This window comes from Phalangium opilio, unplaced genomic scaffold (assembly GCF_054372755.1).
Source record: "Phalangium opilio isolate 3A_F unplaced genomic scaffold, DU_Popi_V2 ptg000009l_1, whole genome shotgun sequence".
NCBI lineage: Eukaryota > Metazoa > Arthropoda > Arachnida > Opiliones > Phalangiidae > Phalangium > Phalangium opilio.
Window position 1 is genome coordinate 10,434,730 of NW_028324146.1, and position 22,930 is coordinate 10,457,659.

A 22,930-nucleotide genomic window follows, 5' to 3' on the forward strand; every position below is an offset into this window, starting at 1 on the left:
AAAGCGGTACAGAAACACTCGCTCCGATACCGGGAATCGAACCCTTGCCTTCTGGGTGAGAGCCAGATATCCTAGCCACTAGACCATATCTGACTGGCCAAAACAACCCAAAATATTATTCCTATAAAGGTGTCTTTAAGTTTATTCATCAAAAGCGGTACAAAAGCACTCACTCCGATACCGGGAATCGAACCCGCCCTTCTGCGTGACAGCCAGATATCCAAGCCACTAGCCCATATCGAACTTGCTTGATCAAGTCTTAATTCTATTCATAAACCTATATCCTTAAGTCTATTCTTGAAAAGCGGTACAAAAGCACTCGCTCCGATACCGGGAATCGAACCCGGGCCTTCTGGGTGAGAGCCAGATATCCTAGCCACTAGACCATATCGGACTTGCTTAAACAAGTCTTAATTCTATTCATAAACCTATATCCTTAAGTCTATTCTTGAAAAGTGGAACAAAACCACGTGCTCCGATACCGGGAATCGAACCCGAGCCTTCTGGGTGAAAGTCAGGTATCCTAGCGAGTAGACCATATCGTACTTGCTCAACCAAGTCTTAATTCTATTCTTGAAAAGCGGTACAAAACCACGTGCTCCGATACCGGGAATCGAACCCGGGCCTTCTGGGTGAAAGTCAGGTATCCTAGCGACTAGACCATATCGTACTTGCTCAACCTAGTCTTAATTCTATTCTTGAAAAGCGGTACAAAAGCACTCGCTCCGACACCGGGAATCGAACCCGGGCCTTCTGGGTGAAAGCCAGATATCCTAGCCACTAGACCATATCGGACTTGCTTAACCAAGTCTTAATTCTATTCATAAACCTATATCCTTAAGTCTATTTTTGAAATGCTTTACAAAACACTCGCTGCGATACCGGGAATCGAAGCCGGGCCTTCTGGGTACAAAGCAGTTATCCTAGCCACTAGACCATATCGGACTTCCTCAACAAGTCTTAATTCTATTCATAAACCTATATCCTTAAGTCTATTCGTGAAAACCGGTACAAAAGCACTTGCTCCGATACCGGGAATCGTACTCTCGCCTTCTGGGTGAGAGCCAGATATTCTAGCCACTAGACTATATCGGACTGGTTGAAACAACCCTAAATATTATTCCTATAAATGTGTCTGTAAATTTATTCTTCAAAAGCGGTACAAAAGCACTCACTCCGATACCGGGAATCGAACCCGCCCTTCTGGGTGAGAGCCAGATATCCTAGCCACTAGCCCATATCGGACTTGCTTAACCAAGTCTTAATTCAATTCATAAATCAATTACCTTAAGTCTATTCTTGAAAAGCGGTACAAAAGCACTCGCTCCGATACCGGGAATCGAACCCGGGCCTTCTGGGTGAGAGCCAGATATCCTAGCCACTAGACCATATCGGACTTGGTTAAACAAGTCTTAATTCTATTCATAAACCTATATCCTTAAGTCTATTCTTGAAAAGCGGTACAAAACCACGTGCTCCGATACCGGGAATCGAGCCCGGGCCTTCTGGGTGAAAGTCAGGTATCCTAGCGACTAGACCATATTGTACTTGCTCAACCTAGTCTTAATTCTATTCTTGAAAAGCGGTACAAAAACACTCGCTCTGATACCGGGAATCGAACCCGGGCCTTCTGGGTGAAAGCCAGATATCCTAGCCACTAGACCATATCGGACTTGCTTAACCAAGTCTTAATTCTATTCATAAACCTATATTTTTAAGTCTATTTTTGAAATGCTTTACAAAACACTCGCTGCGATACCGGGAATCGAAGCCGGGCCTTCTGGGTACAAAGCAGTTATCCTAGCCACTAGAGCATATCGGACTTCCTCAACCAAGTCTTAATTCTAATCATAAATTTATATCCTTAAGTCTATTCTTGAAAACCGGTACAAAAGCACTCGCTCCGATACCGGGAATCGTACTCTCGCCTTCTGAGTGAGAGCCAGATATCCTAGCCACTAGACTATATTGGACTGGTTGAAACAACCCTAAATATTATTCCTATAAATGTGTCTTTAAATTTATTCTTCTAAAGCGGTACAAAAGCACTCACTCCGATACCGGGAATCGAACCCGCCCTTCTGGGTGAGAGCCAGATATCCTAGCCACTAGCCCATATCGGACTTGCTTGATCAAGTCTTAATTCTATTCATAAACCAATATCCTTAAGTCTTTTCTTGAAAAGCGGTACAAAAGCACTCGCTCCGATACCGGGAATCGAACCCGGGCCTTCTGGGTGAGAGCCAGATATCCTAGCCACTAGACCATATCGGACTTGCTTAGTCAAGTCTTAATTCTATTCATAAACCAATATCCTTAAGTCTATTCTTGAAAAGCGGTACAAAAGCACTCGCTCCGATACCGGGAATCGAACCCGGGCCTTCTGGGTGAGAGCCAGATATCCTAGCCACTAGACCATATCGGACTTGCTTAATCAAGTCTTAATTCTATTCATAAACCAATTACCTTAAGTCTATTCTTGAAAAGCGGTACAAAAGCACTCGCTCCGATACCGGGAATCGAACCCGGGCCTTCTGGGTGAGAGCCAGATATCCTAGCCACTAGACCATATCGGACTTGGTTAAACAAGTCTTAATTCTATTCATAAACCTATATCCTTAAGTCTATTCTTGAAAAGCGGTACAAAACCACGTGCTCCGATACCGGGAATCGAACCCGGGCCTTCTGGGTGAAAGTCAGGTATCCTAGCGACTAGACCATATTGTACTTGCTCAACCTAGTCTTAATTCTATTCTTGGAAAGAGGTACAAAAGCACTCGCTCCGATACCGGGAATCGAACCCGGGCCTTCTGGGTGAAAGCCAGATATCCTAGCCACTAGACCATATCGGACTTGCTTAACCAAGTCTTAATTCTATTCATAAACCTATATCCTTAAGTCTATTTTTGAAATGCTTTACAAAACACTCGCTGCGATACCGGGAATCGAAGCCGGGCCTTCTGGGTACAAAGCAGTTATCCTAGCCACTAGACCATATCGGACTTCCTCAACCAAGTCTTAATTCTATTCATAAACCTATATCCTTAAGTCTATTCGTGAAAACCGGTACAAAAGCACTTGCTCCGATACCGGGAATCGTACTCTCGCCTTCTGGGTGAGAGCCAGATATCCTAGCCACTAGACTATATCGGACTGGTTGAAACAACCCTAAATATTATTCCTATAAATGTGTCCGTAAATTTATTCTTCAAAAGCGGTACAAAAGCACTCACTCCGATACCGGGAATCGAACCCGCCCTTCTGGGTGAGAGCCAGATATCCTAGCCACTAGCCCATATCGGACTTGCTTAATCAAGTCTTAATTCTATTCATAAACCAATATCCTTAAGTCTATTCTTGAAAAGCGGTACAAAAGCACTCACTCCGATACCGGGAATCGAACCCGCCCTTCTGCGTGACAGCCAGATATCCAAGCCACTAGCCCATATCGGACTTGCTTAATCAAGTCTTAATTCTATTCATAAACCTATATCCTTAAGTCTATTCTTGAAAAGCGGTACAAAAGCACTCGCTCCGATACCGGGAATCGAACCCGGGCCTTCTGGGTGAGAGCCAGATATCCTAGCCACTAGACCATATCGGACTTGCTTAACCAAGTCTTAACTCTATTCATAAATCTATTACCTTAAGTCTATTCTTGAAAAGCGGTACAAAAGCACTCGCTCCGATACCGGGAATCGAATCCGGCCTTCTGGGTGAGAGCCAGATATCCTAGCCACTAGACCATATCGGACTTGGTTAAACAAGTCTTAATTCTATTCATAAACCTATATCCTTAAGTCTATTCTTGAAAAGCGGTACAAAACCACGTGCTCCGATACCGGGAATCGAACCCGGGCCTTCTGGATGAAAGTCAGGTATCCTAGCGACTAGACCATATTGCACTTGCTCAACCTAGTCTTAATTCTATACTTGAAAAGCGGTAAAAAACACTCGCTCCGATACCGGGAATCGAACCCGGGCCTTCTGGGTGAAAGCCAGATATCCTAGCCACTAGACCATATCGGACTTGCTTAACCAAGTCTTAATTCTATTCATAAACCTATATCCTTAAGTCTATTTTTGAAATGCTTTACAAAACACTCGCTGCGATACCGGGAATCGAAGCCGGGCCTTCTGGGTACAAAGCAGTTATCCTAGCCACTAGACCATATCGGACTTCCTCAACTAAGTCTTAATTCTAATCATAAACCTATATCCTTAAGTCTATTCTTGAAAACCGGTACAAAAGCACTCGCTCCGATACCGGGAATCGTACTCTCGCCTTCTGGGTGAGAGCCAGATATCCTAGCCACTAGACTATATCGGACTGGTTGAAACAACCCTAAATATTATTCCTATAAATGTGTCTTTAAATTTATTATAAAAAAACGTCTTGGTTTAGACCAAGTCCGAAAAAACAAACGATATGTGTGAGGTTTATCATTTGACTGAAGTTTCAGATATTGCAATTGTTTTAGTTATTTTTATCCATTTAATCCTTAATCAATATTAAATTCAATCAACTGATTTTACTGATCCATTCCCTCTAAATTAATTGAAAAAATTACATATCTACGCTTTTTCAAGAACAATTACATTTTCCGAAAACATTTTATCATGAAATTAACTATTTTGAAGGGAGTACGTGTTGAGGGGTCAATATTGAATATTTGAAATATTCTACTGACTTTCTAAAAAGAGCAGGTGAACTTTGACATAATTCGAAAGGAAAATGTAAATATTTAATAGTGGATGCCAAACAAGGGTGTTGCATGAATTTATACATTTAATTTCGTTAATCGAAATGGTACATTTCTATGAAGAAAAGATTGCACTGCAATTTCCCTCTCCGTGCTTTAGAATTTCTTGGTCATAATTCAGTCTTCATTTGAAACGTCATTTCTAAATTGTTGGCGCTACTTGTACACCAGTTATGCATTACGTATAATCATTTTAGTACGCATAAAGACCATTTCGGAAAACACACAGGGGCAAGGCCACCATTGGGGTATTCACCCTCACACCAAGGGTCACTGCCAGACTGTGCCAAACTCACTACAGGCAAGAGGCTAGTCAACTCTCACTGCCTATAGCGGGGCTTCTAGGCAAGAGAGATAGAAGACCTCAATGGTGGCATCACCCCTGTGTTTTAATTATCTGTATGTAATTTCCAAAATGGTCCACTCACTTACAAATGAACACCGATTACACTGAGTGATCGGTCCTTCAGGCGCTAGCGAGTGTCAAGCCACAACCGTAATCATTCATGTACACGAATGCTTTATAGTTTTAGGTTATTAAGGTTGGCGGGCAAGTCCGGAATAGGTTATTTATCATAATTTCTTGAACATCAGTCTTCTCAGAAACTTATTACAGATTTAAACTTTTTTGGTGCAAACTTCAAAATTTGTCAAGCCAGCCTTAATTAAAAATATGCCCGTCAAGGTGCTTTCAAGTTAGTAATCGTCGACACGAAATCCCTTGAAAATAATTAATTTCATGATAAAATGTTTTCGGAAAATGTAATTGTTCTTGAAAAAGCGTAGATATGTAATTTTTTCAATTAATTTAGAGGGAATGGATCAGTAAAATCAGTTGATTGAATTTAATATTGATTAAGGATTAAATGGATAAAAATAACTAAAACAATTGCAATATCTGAAACTTCAGTCAAATGATAAACCTCACACATATCGTTTGTTTTTTCGGACTTGGTCTAAACCAAGACGTTTTTTTATAATATCTGTCACTTCAGTCTTAATGTAATTAAAATTTGAATAATTTTATTTTTGCTTTACCGTCATATATTTGGGGTTGATCTATTTCTAATTCCTTAAAGAAGTACTTAATTATAGTTAATTACATTTAACTTATATCCAATAACATTGATTTTCATAAGCATATAATGTTGTACTTTATTTATGAAAGTTTAACAAGATGGCCCCGGCCAAATTAGAGCCCCATCGTTTGTAAGGCTCCATCTGTCGAGGGCATTCTATCTTTGGAATAGGTATTAGTTACCCTTCATCCCCATCCATTTAAAATCATCAATAAATCCCTATCACATTTAAAAGCATCAATAAAAATCACCAATGAAAGAAAATCTTCATTAGCGTTGCTTTTAACAGTGCTAAAATGATTGCCTGGAACAACTAAATAATCCCTCAAGTACCTACAAACATCCACAAGTACCCGGGGCAAGCACCCGGGGCAAGTACCTCCAAGCACCCACAAGTACCTACAAACACCCACAAGTACCCGGGCAAGAACCCACAAGTACCCGGGGCAAGAACCCACAAGTACCAACAAACACCCACAAGTACCCGGGGCAAGTACCCACAAGTACCTACAAACACGCACTAGTACCCGGGGCAAGTACCCACAAGTACCTAAAATCACCCACAAGTACCTACAAGCACCCACAAGTACCCGGGGCAAGCATCTACAAGTACCCTGGGCAAGCACCCACAAGTACCTACAAGCACCCACAAGTACCTACAAACACCCACAAGTACTTACAAGTACTAAAAAGTACCTACAAGCACTCACAATTACCTACAAGCACCCACAAGTACCTACAAACACCCACAATTACCCGGGGCAAGCACCCACTAGTACCCACAAGTACCTAAGAGCACCCGCAAGTACCTACAAACATCGACAAGCACCTACAAGCACCCACAAGTATCTACAAGCACCCACAAGTACCTACAAACACCGACAAGCACCTACAAGCACCCACAAGTATCTACAAGCACCCACAAGTACCTACAAGACCCCACAAGTACCAACAAGCACCCACAAGTACCTACAAACACCCACAAGTACCCGGGGCAAGTACCGACAAGCACCCACAAGTACCTACAAGCACCCACAAGTACCTACAAACACCGACAAGCACCCACAAGTACCTACAAGCACCCACAAGTACCTACAAGCACCCACAAGTACCTACAAACACCCACAATTACCCGGGGCAAGCACCCACTAGTACCCACAAGTACCTAAGAGCACCCGCAAGTACCTACAAACACCGACAAGCACCTACAAGCACCCACAAGTATCTACAAGCACCCACAAGTACTTACAAGACCCCACAAGTACCAACAAGCACCCACAAGTACCTACAAACACCCGCAAGTACCTACAAACACCGACAAGCACCTACAAGCCCCCACAAGTATCTACAAGCACCCACAAGTACCTACAAGACCCCACAAGTACCAACAAGCACCCACAAGTACCTACAAACACCCACAAGTACCCGGGGCAAGTACCGACAAGCACCCACAAGTACCCACAAGTACCTACAAGCACCCACAAGTACCTACATGTACTCACAAGTACCTACAAGTACTCACAAGTACCTACAAGCACCCACAAGTACCTACAAGTACTCACAAGTACCTACAAGTACTCACAAGTACCTACAAGCACCCACAAGTACCTACAAGCACCCACAAGTACCTACAAACACCCGCAAGTACCCGGGGCAAGCACCCACTAGTACCCACAAGTACCTAAGAGCACCCACAAGTAACTACAAACACCGACAAGCACCTACAAGCACCCACAAGTACCTACAAACACCCACAAGTACCCGGGGCAAGTACCGACAAGCACCCACAAGTACCTACAAGCACCCACAAGTACCTACAAGCACTTACAAGTACCTACAAGCACCCACAAGTACCTACAAGCACTTACAAGTACCTACAAGCACCAACAAGTACCCACAAGCACCCACAAGTACCCACAAGCACTCACAAGTACCCACAAGCACCCACAAGTACCCACAAGCACTCACAAGTACCCACAAGCACTCACAAGAAACCACAAGTACCTACAAGTACCCACAAGTACCTACAAGTACCCACAAGTACCTACAAGTACCCACAAGTACCTACAAGTACCCACAAGTACCTAAAAGTACCCACAAGTACCCACAAGTACCTACAAGTACCCTAAAGTACCTACAAGTACCCATAAGTACCTACAAGCACCCACAAGTACCTACAAACACCGACAAGCACCCACAAGTACCTACAAGCACCCACAAGTACCAACAAGTACCTACAAGCACCAACAAGTACCTACAAGCACCCACAAGTACCTACAAGCACCCACAAGTACCTACAAGCACCCTCAAGTACCTACAAACACCCACAAGTACCCGGGTTAAGCACCCTCAAGTGCCTACAAACACCCACAAGTACCCGGGGCAAGTACCGACAAGCACCCACAAGTACCTTTAAGCACCCACAAGTACCTACAAGCACTTACAAGTACCTACAAGCACCCACAAGTACCTACAAGCACTTACAAGTACCTACAAGCACTCACAAGTACCCACAAGCACTCACAAGTACCCACAAGCACTCACAAGTACCCACAAGCACCCACAAGTACCTACAAGCACCCACAAGTACCTACAAGCACCCACAAGTACCTGCAAGCACCCACAAGTACCCACAAGCACCCACAAGTACCCACAAGCACTCACAAGTACCCACAAGCACTCACAAGTACCCACAAGCACCCACAAGCACTCACAAGTACCCACAAGCACTCACAAGCACCCACAAGTACCTACAAGTACCCACAAGTACCTACAAGTACCCACAAGTACCTACAAGTACCCACAAGTACCCACAAGTTCCTACAAGCACCCACAAGTACCTACAAACACCGACAAGCACCCACAAGTACCTACAAGCACCCACAAGTACCCACAAGTACTTACAAACACCGACAAGCACCTACAAGCACCAACAAGTACCTACAAGCACCAACAAGTACCTACAAGCACCCACAAGTACCTACAAGCACCCACAAGTACCTACAAGCACCCACAAGTACCTACAAGCACCCTCAAGTACCTACAAACACCCACAAGTACCCGGGTTAAGCACCCTCAATTGCCTACAAACACCCACAAGTACCCGGGGCAAGTACCGACAAGCACCCACAAGTACCTACAAGCACCCACAAGTACCTACAAGCACTTACAAGTACCTACAAGCACCCACAAGTACCCACAAGCACTCACAAGTACCCACAAGCACTCACAAGTACCCACAAGCACTCACAAGTACCCACAAGCACTCACAAGTACCCACAAGTACCTACAAGCACCCACAAGCACCCACAAGCACTCACAAGCACCCACAAGTACCTACAAGCACCCACAAGTACCCACAAGCACTCACAAGCACCCACAAGTACCTACAAGCACCCACAAGTACCTATAAACACCCACAAGCACCTACAAGCACTCACAAGCACCCACAAGTACCTACAAGCACCCACAAGTACCTATAAACACCCACAAGCACCTACAAGCAACTACAAGCACCCAAAAGTACCTACAAGCACCCACAAGTACCCACAAGCACTCTCAAGCACCCACAAGTACCTACAAGCACCCACAAGTACCTACAAGCACTCACAAGTACCCACAAGCACTCACAAGTACCCACAAGCACTCACAAGTACCCACAAGCACCCACAAGTACCTACAAGCACCCACAAGTACCTACAAGCACTTACAAGTACCTACAAGCACTCACAAGTACCCACAAGCACTCACAAGTACCCACAAGCACTCACAAGTACCCACAAGCACCCACAAGTACCTACAAGCACCCACAAGTACCTACAAGTACCCACAAGTACCTGCAAGCACCCACAAGTACCCACAAGCACCCACAAGTACCCACAAGCACTCACAAGTACCCACAAGCACTCACAAGTACCCACAAGCACCCACAAGCACTCACAAGTACCCACAAGCACTCACAAGCACCCACAAGTACCTACAAGTACCCACAAGTACCTACAAGTACCCACAAGTACCTACAAGTACCCACAAGTACCCACAAGTACCTACAAGCACCCACAAGTACCTACAAACACCGACAAGCACCCACAAGTACCTACAAGCACCCACAAGTACCCACAAGTACTTACAAACACCGACAAGCACCTACAAGCACCAACAAGTACCTACAAGCACCAACAAGTACCTACAAGCACCCACAAGTACCTACAAGCACCCACAAGTACCTACAAGCACCCACAAGTACCTACAAGCACCCTCAAGTACCTACAAACACCCACAAGTACCCGGGTTAAGCACCCTCAATTGCCTACAAACACCCACAAGTACCCGGGGCAAGTACCGACAAGCACCCACAAGTACCTACAAGCACCCACAAGTACCTACAAGCACTTACAAGTACCTACAAGCACCCACAAGTACCCACAAGCACTCACAAGTACCCACAAGCACTCACAAGTACCCACAAGCACTCACAAGTACCCACAAGTACCTACAAGCACCCACAAGCACCTACAAGCAACTACAAGCACCCAAAAGTACCTACAAGCACCCACAAGTACCCACAAGCACTCTCAAGCACCCACAAGTACCTACAAGCACCCACAAGTACCTACAAGCACTCACAAGTACCCACAAGCACTCACAAGTACCCACAAGCACTCACAAGTACCCACAAGCACCCACAAGTACCTACAAGCACCCACAAGTACCTACAAGCACCCACAAGTACCTACAAGCACCCACAAGTACCTACAAGTACCCACAAGTACCTACAAGTACCCACAAGTACCTACAAGTACCCACAAGTACCCACAAGTACCTACAAGCACCCACAAGTACCTACAAACACCGACAAGCACCCACAAGTACCTACAAGCACCCACAAGTACCTACAAGCACCCACAAGTACCTACAAACACCCACAATTACCCGGGGCAAGCACCCACTAGTACCCACAAGTACCTAAGAGCACCCGCAAGTACCTACAAACACCGACAAGCACCTACAAGCACTCACAAGTACCCACAAGCACTCACAAGTACCCACAAGTACCTACAAGCACCCACAAGCACCCACAAGCACTCACAAGCACCCACAAGTACCTACAAGCACCCACAAGTACCCACAAGCACTCACAAGCACCCACAAGTACCTACAAGCACCCACAAGTACCTATAAACACCCACAAGCACCTACAAGCACTCACAAGCACCCACAAGTACCTACAAGCACCCACAAGTACCTATAAACACCCACAAGCACCTACAAGCAACTACAAGCACCCAAAAGTACCTACAAGCACCCACAAGTACCCACAAGCACTCTCAAGCACCCACAAGTACCTACAAGCACCCACAAGTACCTACAAGCACTCACAAGTACCCACAAGCACTCACAAGTACCCACAAGCACTCACAAGTACCCACAAGCACCCACAAGTACCTACAAGCACCCACAAGTACCTACAAGCACTTACAAGTACCTACAAGCACTCACAAGTACCCACAAGCACTCACAAGTACCCACAAGCACTCACAAGTACCCACAAGCACCCACAAGTACCTACAAGCACCCACAAGTACCTACAAGCACCCACAAGTACCTGCAAGCACCCACAAGTACCCACAAGCACCCACAAGTACCCACAAGCACTCACAAGTACCCACAAGCACTCACAAGTACCCACAAGCACCCACAAGCACTCACAAGTACCCACAAGCACTCACAAGCACCCACAAGTACCTACAAGTACCCACAAGTACCTACAAGTACCCACAAGTACCTACAAGTACCCACAAGTACCCACAAGTACCTACAAGCACCCACAAGTACCTACAAACACCGACAAGCACCCACAAGTACCTACAAGCACCCACAAGTACCCACAAGTACTTACAAACACCGACAAGCACCTACAAGCACCAACAAGTACCTACAAGCACCAACAAGTACCTACAAGCACCCACAAGTACCTACAAGCACCCACAAGTACCTACAAGCACCCACAAGTACCTACAAGCACCCTCAAGTACCTACAAACACCCACAAGTACCCGGGTTAAGCACCCTCAATTGCCTACAAACACCCACAAGTACCCGGGGCAAGTACCGACAAGCACCCACAAGTACCTACAAGCACCCACAAGTACCTACAAGCACTTACAAGTACCTACAAGCACCCACAAGTACCCACAAGCACTCACAAGTACCCACAAGCACTCACAAGTACCCACAAGCACTCACAAGTACCCACAAGTACCTACAAGCACCCACAAGCACCTACAAGCAACTACAAGCACCCAAAAGTACCTACAAGCACCCACAAGTACCCACAAGCACTCTCAAGCACCCACAAGTACCTACAAGCACCCACAAGTACCTACAAGCACTCACAAGTACCCACAAGCACTCACAAGTACCCACAAGCACTCACAAGTACCCACAAGCACCCACAAGTACCTACAAGCACCCACAAGTACCTACAAGCACCCACAAGTACCTACAAGCACCCACAAGTACCTACAAGTACCCACAAGTACCTACAAGTACCCACAAGTACCTACAAGTACCCACAAGTACCCACAAGTACCTACAAGCACCCACAAGTACCTACAAACACCGACAAGCACCCACAAGTACCTACAAGCACCCACAAGTACCTACAAGCACCCACAAGTACCTACAAACACCCACAATTACCCGGGGCAAGCACCCACTAGTACCCACAAGTACCTAAGAGCACCCGCAAGTACCTACAAACACCGACAAGCACCTACAAGCACCCACAAGTATCTACAAGCACCCACAAGTACCTACAACACCCCACAAGTACCAACAAGCACCCACAAGTACCTACAAACACCCGCAAGTACCTACAAACACCGACAAGCACCTACAAGCCCCCACAAGTATCTACAAGCACCCACAAGTACCTACAAGACCCCACAAGTACCAACAAGCACCCACAAGTACCTACAAACACCCACAAGTACCCGGGGCAAGTACCGACAAGCACCCACAAGTACCCACAAGTACCTACAAGCACCCACAAGTACTTACAAGCACCCACAAGTACCTACAAGTACTCACAAGTACCTACAAGTACTCACAAGTACCTACAAGCACCCACAAGTACCTACAAGTACTCACAAGTACCTACAAGTACTCACAAGTACCTACAAGCACCCACAAGTACCTACAAGCACCCACAAGTACCTACAAACACCCGCAAGTACCCGGGGCAAGCACCCACTAGTACCCACAAGTACCTACAAGCACCCACAAGTACCTACAAGTACTCACAAGTACCTACAAGTACTCACAAGTACCTACAAGCACCCACAAGTACCTACAAGTACTCACAAGTACCTACAAGTACTCACAAGTACCTACAAGCACCCACAAGTACCTACAAACACCCGCAAGTACCCGGGGCAAGCACCCACTAGTACCCACAAGTACCTAAGAGCACCCACAAGTAACTACAAACACCGACAAGCACCTACAAGCACCCACAAGTACCTACAAACACCCACAAGTACCCGGGGCAAGTATCGACAAGCACCCACAAGTACCTACAAGCACCCACAAGTACCTACAAGCACTTACAAGTACCTACAAGCACCCACAAGTACCTACAAGCACTTACAAGTACCTACAAGCACCAACAAGTACCCACAAGCACCCACAAGCACTCACAAGTACCCACAAGCACCCACAAGTACCCACAAGCACTCACAAGCACCCACAAGTACCTACAAGTACCCACAAGTACCTACAAGTACCCACAAGTACCTACAAGCACCCACAAGTACCTACAAACACCGACAAGAACCCACAAGTACCTACAAGAACCCACAAGTACCTACAAGCACCCACAAGTACCTACAAGCACCCACAAGCACCAACAAGTACCTACAAGCACCAACAAGTACCTACAAGCACCCACAAGTACCTACAAGCACCCACAAGTACCTACAAGCACCCACAAGTACCTACAAGCACCCTCAAGTACCTACAAACACCGACAAGAACCCACAAGTACCTACAAGAACCCACAAGTACCTACAATAACCCACAAGTACCTACAAGCACCCACAAGCACCAACAAGTACCTACAAGCACCAACAAGTACCTACAAGCACCCACAAGTACCTACAAGCACCCACAAGTACCTACAAGCACCCACAAGTACCCACAAGCACTCACAAGTACCCACAAGCACTCACAAGCACCCACAAGTACCTACAAGTACCCACAAGTACCTACAAGTACCCACAAGTACCTACAAGTACCCACAAGTACCTACAAGCACCCACAAGTACCTACAAACACCGACAAGAACCCACAAGTACCTACAAGAACCCACAAGTACCTACAAGCACCCACAAGCACCAACAAGTACCTTCAATCACCGACAAGCACCTACAAGCACCCACAAGTATCTACAAGCACCCACAAGTACCTACAAGACCCCACAAGTACCAACAAGCACCCACAAGTACCTATAAACACCCGCAAGTACCTACAAACACCGACAAGCACCCAGTTGTACGAAATGAGGACCATATGGTCTCTTCGGCGTACATGTGGGGGCCCAAAAATGGGTTTTCATTACAATAAGCACAGATAGATGTCGCTACTTTAGAAATACAAAATATACATTATTCAGCGATAACAATATGAAATCTTGTATCTCACAGACCGATCGGTGATTTTTTCATAATTGAATTACACTTGACGTACGAAAACTACTTTTCCTAATTCTTTAGGCGTCTTAAATTAACTTCGTTTAAAACATTAACTCGATCAAAAAAACTGTATGTCCCCAGATGTACATTAAAAAGATGGCCAAGTTCCCCACATTTTAAAATGGGACTAACGTTACATATAATGTAAATTTCATCAAAATTATCATTATTTTAATTTAAAAAAGTGAATTAAAACGAATTTTGAAAACATATATTTTAACGACCCCACTTGTCCGTTGAAATGACAGCGAAGGTCCCCACTTGTAAAATTTTCGCGTTTTTAAAAAATATCTTCAAATACTTGAAGGAAACATAAAGATCCTATTTCGTAAATTTTATCATAATAATCAATATTTTAATTACAAAAGTATAATATACATATAATTAGAAAATGTGTGTATGAAAGACCCCACTTGTCTGTTGAAATGACAGCGAAGGTCCCCACTTGAAAATTTATCAAGTGTGAAAAATTATCTTCAAATACTTGATGGAACCATATTCTACAGGGCCGGTAGGCCCTTGTAGATATGACTTGATACTCTTTTGTAACGTTAAAGCAAAATTCACATGCTTTTACCAATTTTCCTATGGAGATTAACATGGGGTTTTTCATGATATTTAGCCACCTCTAACTGAAAAACTAGAGCGAAGTTACTTTTCGGAATACTCTTAATTTAACAATTAAGTATTCAGGGTGTGCCTTTTGCAAGTAGCATGAAAAACAATTAAGTCTAAGTATGTTAATTTTAGTTAATTACGGAAGTACGGCTCTTGAGTTAAACGTCAGGTTAACCTGTTAGCGCGCTGATACCCATTTCGTCAATTTTCAACCAGATTGAGAAAAAGGGAGGGCCTAGCTTTGTGCCTGATAACAAGTTATGTTGACATTTTCAGTTTGCTTCATTCTGTGGAAGTTGAACCTATAGCGAGTCGCGTGATCCAGGTACTTGTGGGTACTTGTAGGTACTTGTGGGTACTTGTAGGTGCTTGTGGGTACTTTTAGGTGCTTGTGGGTGCTTGTAGGTACTTGTGGGTGCTTGTAGGTACTTGTGGGTTCTTGTAGGTACTTGTGGGTTCTTGTGGGTACTTGTGGGTGCTTGTAGGTACTTGTGGGTTCTTGTGGGTTCTTGTGGGTACTTGTAGGTACTTGTGGGTGCTTGTAGGTAATTTTGGGTACTTGTGGGTGCTTATAGGTACTTGTGGGTGCTTGTAGGTACTTGTGGGTGCTTGTGGGTACTTGTCCCGGGTGCTTGCCCGGGGTACTTGTAGATGCTTGCCCCGGGTACTTGTGGGTGTTTGTAGGTACTTGTGGGTGCTTGTAGTTGCTTGTAGGTGCTTGTGGGTGTTTATAGGTACTTGTGGGTGCTTGTAGGTACTTGTGGGTACTTGTGGGTGCTTGTGAGTGCTTGTGGGTACTTGTGGGTGCTTGTAGGTACTTGTGGGTGCTTGTAGGTACTTGTGGGTGCTTGTGAGTGCTTGTGGGTACTTGTGGGTGCTTGTAGGTAATTGTGGTTGCTTGTAGGTGCTTGTGGGTGTTTATAGGTACTTGTGGGTGCTTGTAGGTACTTGTGGGTGCTTGTGAGTGCTTGTAGGTGCTTGTGGGTGTTTATAGGTACTTGTGGGTGCTTGTGAGTGCTTGTGGGTACTTTTGGGTGCTTGTAGGTACTTGTGGGTGCTTGTGAGTGCTTGTGGGTGCTTGTGGGTGCTTGTGGGTGCTTTTAGGTACTTGTGGGTACTTGTGAGTGCTTGTGGGTACTTGTGAGTGCTTGTGGGTACTTGTGAGTGCTTGTGGGTACTTGTGAGTGCTTGTGGGTACTTGTGGGTGCTTGTAGGTACTTGTAAGTGCTTGTAGGTACTTGTGGGTGCTTGTAGGTACTTGTGGGTGCTTGTCGGTACTTGCCCCGGGTACTTGTGGGTGTTTGTAGGCACTTGAGGGTGCTTAACCCGGGTACTTGTGGGTGTTTGTAGGTACTTGAGGGTGCTTGTAGGTACTTGTGGGTGCTTGTAGGTACTTGTGGGTGCTTGTAGGTACTTGTGGGTGCTTGTAGGTACTTGTTGGTGCTTGTAGGTACTTGTTGGTGCTTGTGGGTGCTTGTAGGTACTTGTGGGTGCTTGTAGGTACTTGTGGGTTCTTGTAGGTACTTGTGGGTTCTTGTCGGTGTTTGTAGGTACTTGTGGGTACTTGTAGGTACTTGTGGGTGCTTGTGAGTGCTTGTGGGTACTTGTGAGTGCTTGTGGGTACTTGTGGGTGCTTGTGGGTACTTGTGGGTGCTTGTGGGTACTTGTGGGTGCTTGTAGGTACTTGTGGGTGCTTGTAGGTACTTGTGGGTGCTTGTAGGTACTTGTGGGTGCTTGTGGGTACTTGTGAGTGCTTGTGGGTACTTGTGAGTGCTTGTGGGTACTTGTGAGTGCTTGTAGGTACTTGTGGGTGCTTGTAGGTACTTGTGGGTGCTTGTGAGTGCTTGTGGGTACTTGTGGGTGCTTGTAGGTACTTGTGGGTGCTTGTAGTTGCTTGTAGGTGCTTGTGGGTGTTTATAGGTACTTGTGGGTGCTTGTAGGTACTTGTGGGTGCTTGTGAGTGCTTGTAGGTGCTTGTGGGTGTTTATAGGTACTTGTGGGTGCTTGTAGGTACTTGTGGGTGCTTGTGAGTACTTGTGGGTACTTGTGGGTGCTTGTAGGTACTTGTGGGTGCTTGTGAGTGCTTGTGGGTGCTTGTGGGTGCTTGTAGGTACTTGTGGGTACTTGTGAGTGCTTGTGGGTACTTGTGAGTGCTTGTGGGTACTTGTGAGTGCTTGTGGGTACTTGTGAGTGCTTGTGGGTACTTGTGGGTGCTTGTAGGTACTTGTAAGTGCTTGTAGGTACTTGTGGGTGCTTGTAGGTACTTGTGGGTGCTTGTAGGTACTTGTGGGTGCTTGTCGGTACTTGCCCCGGGTACTTGTGGGTGTTTGTAGGCACTTGAGGGTGCTTGTAGGTACTTGTGGGTGCTTTTAGGTACTTGTGGGTGCTTGTAGGTACTTGTGGGTGCTTGTAGGTACTTGTTGGTGCTTGTAGGTACTTGTTGGTGCTTGTAGGTGCTTGTCGGTGTTTGTAAGTACTTGTGGGTACTTGTGGGTGCTTGTAGGTACTTGTGGGTGCTTGTCGGTGTTTGTAGGTACTTGTGGGTGCTTGTAGGTACTTGTGGGTACTTGTGGGTACTTGTAGGTACTTGTGGGTACTTGTAGGTACTTGTGGGTACTTGTAGGTACTTGTGGGTGCTTGTGAGTGCTTGTGGGTACTTGTGAGTGCTTGTGGGTGCTTGTGGGTACTTGTGAGTGCTTGTGGGTACTTGTGGGTGCTTGTAGGTACTTGTGGGTGCTTGTAGGTACTTGTGGGTGCTTGTGAGTGCTTGTGGGTACTTGTGGGTGCTTGTAGGTACTTGTGGGTGCTTGTAGTTGCTTGTAGGTGCTTGTGGGTGTTTATAGGTACTTGCTGGTGCTTGTAGGTACTTGTGGGTGCTTGTGAGTGCTTGTAGGTGCTTGTGGGTGTTTATAGGTACTTGTGGGTGCTTGTAGGTACTTGTGGGTGCTTGTGAGTGCTTGTGGGTACTTGTGGGTGCTTGTAGGTACTTGTGGGTGCTTGTGAGTGCTTGTGGGTACTTGTGAGTGCTTGTGGGTACTTGTGAGTGCTTGTGGGTACTTGTGGGTGCTTGTAGGTACTTGTAAGTGCTTGTAGGTACTTGTGGGTGCTTGTAGGTACTTGTGGGTGCTTGTAGGTACTTGTGAGTGCTTGTCGGTACTTGCCCCGGGTACTTGTGGGTGTTTGTAGGCACTTGAGGGTGCTTGTAGGTACTTGTGGGTGCTTGTAGGTACTTGTGGGTGCTTGTAGGTACTTGTGGGTGCTTGTAGGTACTTGTTGGTGCTTGTAGGTACTTGTTGGTGCTTGTAGGTGCTTGTCGGTGTTTGTAAGTACTTGTGGGTACTTGTGGGTGCTTGTAGGTACTTGTGGGTGCTTGTCGGTGTTTGTAGGTACTTGTGGGTGCTTGTAGGTACTTGTGGGTACTTGTGGGTACTTGTAGGTACTTGTGGGTACTTGTAGGTACTTGTGGGTACTTGTAGGTACTTGTGGGTGCTTGTGAGTGCTTGTGGGTACTTGTGAGTGCTTGTGGGTACTTGTGGGTGCTTGTGGGTACTTGTGAGTGCTTGTGGGTACTTGTGAGTGCTTGCGGGTATTTGTGGGTGCTTGTGGGTACTTGTGGGTGCTTGTAGGTACTTGTGGGTGCTTGTAGGTACTTGTGGGTGCTTGTAGGTACTTGTGGGTGCTTGTGGGTACTTGTGAGTGCTTGTGGGTACTTGTGAGTGCTTGTGGGTACTTGTGAGTGCTTGTAGGTACTTGTAAGTGCTTGTAGGTACTTGTGGGTGCTTGTAGGTACTTGTAAGTGCTTGTAGGTACTTGTGGGTGCTTAAAGGTACTTGTGGGTGCTTGTCGGTACTTGCCCCGGGTACTTGTGGGTGTTTGTAGGCACTTGAGGGTGCTTAACCCGGGTACTTGTGGGTGTTTGTAGGTACTTGAGGGTGCTTGTAGGTACTTGTGGGTGCTTGTAGGTACTTGTGGGTGCTTGTAGGTACTTGTTGGTGCTTGTAGGTACTTGTCGGTGTTTGTAGGTGCTTGTCGGTGTTTGTAGGTACTTGTGGGTGCTTGTCGGTGTTTGTAGGTACTTGTGGGTGCTTGTAGATACTTGTGGGTGCTTGTGGGTACTTGTGAGTGCTTGTGGGTACTTGTGGGTGCTTGTGGGTACTTGTTGGTGCTTGTAGGTACTTGTAAGTGCTTGTAGGTACTTGTGGGTTCTTGTAGGTACTTGTGGGTTCTTGTCGGTGTTTGTAGGTACTTGTGGGTACTTGTAGGTACTTGTGGGTGCTTGTGAGTGCTTGTGGGTACTTGTGAGTGCTTGTGGGTACTTGTGGGTGCTTGTGGGTACTTGTGGGTGCTTGTGGGTACTTGTGGGTGCTTGTAGGTACTTGTGGGTGCTTGTAGGTACTTGTGGGTGCTTGTAGGTACTTGTGGGTGCTTGTGGGTACTTGTGAGTGCTTGTGGGTACTTGTGAGTGCTTGTGGGTACTTGTGAGTGCTTGTAGGTACTTGTGGGTGCTTGTAGGTACTTGTGGGTGCTTGTGAGTGCTTGTGGGTACTTGTGGGTGCTTGTAGGTACTTGTGGGTGCTTGTAGTTGCTTGTAGGTGCTTGTGGGTGTTTATAGGTACTTGTGGGTGCTTGTAGGTACTTGTGGGTGCTTGTGAGTGCTTGTAGGTGCTTGTGGGTGTTTATAGGTACTTGTGGGTGCTTGTAGGTACTTGTGGGTGCTTGTGAGTACTTGTGGGTACTTGTGGGTGCTTGTAGGTACTTGTGGGTGCTTGTGAGTGCTTGTGGGTGCTTGTGGGTGCTTGTAGGTACTTGTGGGTACTTGTGAGTGCTTGTGGGTACTTGTGAGTGCTTGTGGGTACTTGTGAGTGCTTGTGGGTACTTGTGAGTGCTTGTGGGTACTTGTGGGTGCTTGTAGGTACTTGTAAGTGCTTGTAGGTACTTGTGGGTGCTTGTAGGTACTTGTGGGTGCTTGTAGGTACTTGTGGGTGCTTGTCGGTACTTGCCCCGGGTACTTGTGGGTGTTTGTAGGCACTTGAGGGTGCTTGTAGGTACTTGTGGGTGCTTTTAGGTACTTGTGGGTGCTTGTAGGTACTTGTGGGTGCTTGTAGGTACTTGTTGGTGCTTGTAGGTACTTGTTGGTGCTTGTAGGTGCTTGTCGGTGTTTGTAAGTACTTGTGGGTACTTGTGGGTGCTTGTAGGTACTTGTGGGTGCTTGTCGGTGTTTGTAGGTACTTGTGGGTGCTTGTAGGTACTTGTGGGTACTTGTGGGTACTTGTAGGTACTTGTGGGTACTTGTAGGTACTTGTGGGTACTTGTAGGTACTTGTGGGTGCTTGTGAGTGCTTGTGGGTACTTGTGAGTGCTTGTGGGTACTTGTGGGTGCTTGTAGGTACTTGTGGGTGCTTGTAGGTACTTGTGGGTGCTTGTGAGTGCTTGTGGGTACTTGTGGGTGCTTGTAGGTACTTGTGGGTGCTTGTAGTTGCTTGTAGGTGCTTGTGGGTGTTTATAGGTACTTGCTGGTGCTTGTAGGTACTTGTGGGTGCTTGTGAGTGCTTGTAGGTGCTTGTGGGTGTTTATAGGTACTTGTGGGTGCTTGTAGGTACTTGTGGGTGCTTGTGAGTGCTTGTGGGTACTTGTGGGTGCTTGTAGGTACTTGTGGGTGCTTGTGAGTGCTTGTGGGTACTTGTGAGTGCTTGTGGGTACTTGTGAGTGCTTGTGGGTACTTGTGGGTGCTTGTAGGTACTTGTAAGTGCTTGTAGGTACTTGTGGGTGCTTGTAGGTACTTGTGGGTGCTTGTAGGTACTTGTGGGTGCTTGTCGGTACTTGCCCCGGGTACTTGTGGGTGTTTGTAGGCACTTGAGGGTGCTTGTAGGTACTTGTGGGTGCTTGTAGGTACTTGTGGGTGCTTGTAGGTACTTGTGGGTGCTTGTAGGTACTTGTTGGTGCTTGTAGGTACTTATTGGTGCTTGTAGGTGCTTGTCGGTGTTTGTAAGTACTTGTGGGTACTTGTGGGTGCTTGTAGGTACTTGTGGGTGCTTGTCGGTGTTTGTAGGTACTTGTGGGTGCTTGTAGGTACTTGTGGGTACTTGTGGGTACTTGTAGGTACTTGTGGGTACTTGTAGGTACTTGTGGGTACTTGTAGGTACTTGTGGGTGCTTGTGAGTGCTTGTGGGTACTTGTGAGTGCTTGTGGGTACTTGTGGGTGCTTGTGGGTACTTGTGAGTGCTTGTGGGTACTTGTGAGTGCTTGCGGGTATTTGTGGGTGCTTGTGGGTACTTGTGGGTGCTTGTAGGTACTTGTGGGTGCTTGTAGGTACTTGTGGGTGCTTGTAGGTACTTGTGGGTGCTTGTGGGTACTTGTGAGTGCTTGTGGGTACTTGTGAGTGCTTGTGGGTACTTGTGAGTGCTTGTAGGTACTTGTAAGTGCTTGTAGGTACTTGTGGGTGCTTGTAGGTACTTGTAAGTGCTTGTAGGTACTTGTGGGTGCTTAAAGGTACTTGTGGGTGCTTGTCGGTACTTGCCCCGGGTACTTGTGGGTGTTTGTAGGCACTTGAGGGTGCTTAACCCGGGTACTTGTGGGTGTTTGTAGGTACTTGAGGGTGCTTGTAGGTACTTGTGGGTGCTTGTAGGTACTTGTGGGTGCTTGTAGGTACTTGTTGGTGCTTGTAGGTACTTGTCGGTGTTTGTAGGTGCTTGTCGGTGTTTGTAGGTACTTGTGGGTGCTTGTCGGTGTTTGTAGGTACTTGTGGGTGCTTGTAGATACTTGTGGGTGCTTGTGGGTACTTGTGAGTGCTTGTGGGTACTTGTGGGTGCTTGTGGGTACTTGTTGGTGCTTGTAGGTACTTGTAAGTGCTTGTAGGTACTTGTGGGTGCTTGTAGGTACTTGTTAGTGCTTGTAGGTACTTGTGGGTGTTTGTAGGTACTTGTGGGTACTTGTGGGTGCTTGTCGGTACTTGCCCCGGGTACTTGTGGGTGTTTGTAGGTACTTGTGGGTGCTTGTAGGTGCTTGTCGGTGTTTGTAGTTACTTTTGGGTGCTCTTAGGTACTTGTGGGTACTAGTGGGTGCTTGCCCCGGGTACTTGCGGGTGTTTGTAGGTACTTGTGGGTGCTTGTATGTACTTGTGAGTACTTGTAGGTACTTGTGAGTACTTGTAGGTACTTGTGGGTGCTTGTGAGTGCTTGTGGGTACTTGTGAGTGCTTGTGGGTACTTGTGGGTGCTTGTGGGTACTTGTGAGTGCTTGTGGGTACTTGTGAGTGCTTGTGGGTACTTGTGGGTGCTTGTGGGTACTTGTGGGTGCTTGTAGGTACTTGTGGGTGCTTGTAGGTACTTGTGGGTGCTTGTAGGTACTTGTGGGTGCTTGTAGGTACTTGTGGGTGCTTGTGGGTACTTGTGAGTGCTTGTGGGTACTTGTGAGTGCTTGTAGGTACTTGTGGGTGCTTGTAGGTACTTGTGGGTGCTTGTGAGTGCTTGTGGGTACTTGTGGGTGCTTGTAGGTACTTGTGGGTGCTTGTAGTTGCTTGTAGGTGCTTGTGGGTGTTTATAGGTACTTGTGGGTGCTTGTAGGTACTTGTGGGTGCTTGTGAGAGCTTGTAGGTGCTTGTGGGTGTTTATAGGTACTTGTGGGTGCTTGTAGGTACTTGTGGGTGCTTGTGAGTGCTTGTGGGTACTTGTGGGTGCTTGTAGGTACTTGTGGGTGCTTGTGAGTGCTTGTGGGTGCTTGT

The 22,930-nt window shown here is 46.4% G+C and overlaps 10 non-coding genes across 10 annotated transcripts; all 10 read right to left on the minus strand.

The window, feature by feature from the left end:
• Positions 1-322: 322 nt before the first annotated feature.
• TRNAE-CUC (transfer RNA glutamic acid (anticodon CUC)) lies at positions 323-394 on the minus strand. The gene has a single exon. It is a non-coding gene; the product is annotated as a tRNA-Glu (tRNA).
• A 329-nt stretch (positions 395-723) lies between these two features.
• Positions 724-795, minus strand: TRNAE-UUC (transfer RNA glutamic acid (anticodon UUC)). Its single transcript has one exon. It is a non-coding gene; the product is annotated as a tRNA-Glu (tRNA).
• Positions 796-1,324: 529 nt separating this feature from the next.
• On the minus strand, positions 1,325-1,396 carry TRNAE-CUC (transfer RNA glutamic acid (anticodon CUC)). The gene has a single exon. It is a non-coding gene; the product is annotated as a tRNA-Glu (tRNA).
• A 204-nt stretch (positions 1,397-1,600) lies between these two features.
• TRNAE-UUC (transfer RNA glutamic acid (anticodon UUC)) lies at positions 1,601-1,672 on the minus strand. The gene has a single exon. It is a non-coding gene; the product is annotated as a tRNA-Glu (tRNA).
• Positions 1,673-2,202: 530 nt separating this feature from the next.
• On the minus strand, positions 2,203-2,274 carry TRNAE-CUC (transfer RNA glutamic acid (anticodon CUC)). Its single transcript has one exon. It is a non-coding gene; the product is annotated as a tRNA-Glu (tRNA).
• Positions 2,275-2,353: 79 nt separating this feature from the next.
• On the minus strand, positions 2,354-2,425 carry TRNAE-CUC (transfer RNA glutamic acid (anticodon CUC)). Its single transcript has one exon. It is a non-coding gene; the product is annotated as a tRNA-Glu (tRNA).
• Positions 2,426-2,504: 79 nt separating this feature from the next.
• TRNAE-CUC (transfer RNA glutamic acid (anticodon CUC)) lies at positions 2,505-2,576 on the minus strand. The gene has a single exon. It is a non-coding gene; the product is annotated as a tRNA-Glu (tRNA).
• Positions 2,577-2,780: 204 nt separating this feature from the next.
• On the minus strand, positions 2,781-2,852 carry TRNAE-UUC (transfer RNA glutamic acid (anticodon UUC)). The gene has a single exon. It is a non-coding gene; the product is annotated as a tRNA-Glu (tRNA).
• Positions 2,853-3,532: 680 nt separating this feature from the next.
• TRNAE-CUC (transfer RNA glutamic acid (anticodon CUC)) lies at positions 3,533-3,604 on the minus strand. The gene has a single exon. It is a non-coding gene; the product is annotated as a tRNA-Glu (tRNA).
• A 353-nt stretch (positions 3,605-3,957) lies between these two features.
• TRNAE-UUC (transfer RNA glutamic acid (anticodon UUC)) lies at positions 3,958-4,029 on the minus strand. The gene has a single exon. It is a non-coding gene; the product is annotated as a tRNA-Glu (tRNA).
• Between the last annotated feature and the right edge of the window lie 18,901 nt (positions 4,030-22,930).